The sequence below is a fragment of the Physeter macrocephalus genome, chromosome 16, assembly GCF_002837175.3.
Source record: "Physeter macrocephalus isolate SW-GA chromosome 16, ASM283717v5, whole genome shotgun sequence".
NCBI lineage: Eukaryota > Metazoa > Chordata > Mammalia > Artiodactyla > Physeteridae > Physeter > Physeter macrocephalus.
In genome coordinates, this window is record NC_041229.1 from 9,068,919 (window position 1) to 9,070,865 (window position 1,947).

Consider the following 1,947-nt stretch of genomic DNA (forward strand, 5'->3'; position numbering starts at 1 on the left):
ATCTTTAGGATTCTCTATGTATAGTATCATGTCATCTGCAAACAGTGACACTTTTACTTCTTCTTTTCCAATTTGTATTCCTTTTATTTCTTTTTCTTCTCTGATTTCTGTGGCTAGGACTTCCAAAACTATGTTGAATAATAGTGGCAAGAGTGGACATCCTTGTCATTTTCCTGATCTTAGAGGAAGTGCTTTCAGTTTTTCACCATTGAGAATGATGTTTGGTGTGAGTTTGTCGTATGTGGCCTTTATTATGTTGAGGTAGGTGTTCTCTATGCCCACTTTCTGGAGAGTTTCTGTCATAAATGGGTGTTGAATTTTGTCAAGAGCTTTTTCTGCATCTATTGAGATGATCATATGGTTTTTATTATTAGATTTATTAAAATGGTGTATCACATTGATTGATTTGCATATATTGAAGAATCCTTGCATCCCTGGGATAAATCCCAGTTGTTCATGGTGTATGATCCTTTTAATGTGTTGTTGGATCCTGTTTGCTAGCATTTTGTTGAGGATTTTTGCGTCTATATTCATCCGTGATATTGGTCTGTAATTTTCTTTTTTGTAGTATCTTTGTCTGGTTTTGGTACCAGGGTGATGGTGGCCTCATAGAATGAGTTTGGGAGTGTTCCTTCCTCTGCAATTTTTTGGGAGAGTTTGAGAAGGATGGCTGTTAGCTCTTCTCTAAATGTTTGACAAAATTCACTTGTGAAGCCATCTGGTCCTGGACTTTTGTTTGTTGGAAGATTTTTAATCACAGTTTCAATTTCATTACTTGTGATATTCTGTTCATATTTTCTATTTCTTCCTGGTTCAGTCTTAGAAGGTTATACCTTTCTAACAATTTGTCCATTTCTTCCAGGTTGTCCATTTTATTGGCATACAGTTGCTTGTAGTAGTCTCTTAGGATGCTTTGTATTTCTGTGGTGTCTGTTGTAACCTGTCCTTTTTCATTTCTAATTTTATTGACTTGAGTCCTCTCCCTCTTCTTCTTGATGAGTCTGGCTAATGGCTTATCAATTTTGTTTATCTTCTCAAAGAACCACCTTTTAGTTTTATTGATCTTTGCTATTGTTTTCTTTGTTTCTATTTCATTTATTTCTGCTCTATTCTTTATGATTTCTTTCCTTCTGCTAACTTTGGGTTTTGCTTGTTCTTCTTTCTCTAGTTCCTTTAGGTGTAAGGTTAGATTGTTTATTTGAGATTTTTCTTGTTTCTTGATGTAGGCTTGTACAGCTATAAACTTCCCTCTTAGGACCGCTTTTGCTGCATCCCATAGGTTTTGGATCATCATGTTTTCATTGCCATTTGTCTCTAGGTATTTTTTGATTTCCTCTTTGATTTCTTCAGTGATCTCTTTTTTATTTAGTAACGTATTGTTTAGCCTCCATGTGTTTGTGATTTTTATGCTTTTTTCCCTGTACTTCATTTCTAATCTCATAGCATTGTGGTCAGAAAAGAGGCTTGATATGATTTCAATTTTCTTAAATTTACTGAGGCTTGATTTGGGACCCAAGATGTGATCTATCCTGGAGAATGTTCCCTGTGCACTTGAGAAGAAAGTGTAATCTGCTGTTTTTGGATGGAATGTCCTATAAATATCAATTAAATCTATCTGGTCTATTGTGTCATTTAAAGCTTCTGTTTCCTTCTTTATTTTCATTTTGGATGATCTGTCCATTGGTGTAAGTGAGGTGTTAAAGTCTGATCTGTCCATTGGTGTAAGTGAGGTGTTAAAGTCTCCCACTGTTATTGTGTTACTGTCAAGTTCCTCTTTTAGAGCTGTTCGCAGTTGCCTTATATATTGAGGTGTTCCTGTGTTGGGTGCATATATATTTATAATTGTTATATCTTCTTCTTGGATTGATCCCTTGATTGTTATGTAGTGTCCTTCCTTGTCTCTTGTAACATTCTTTATTTTAAAGTCTATTTTATCTGATATGAGTA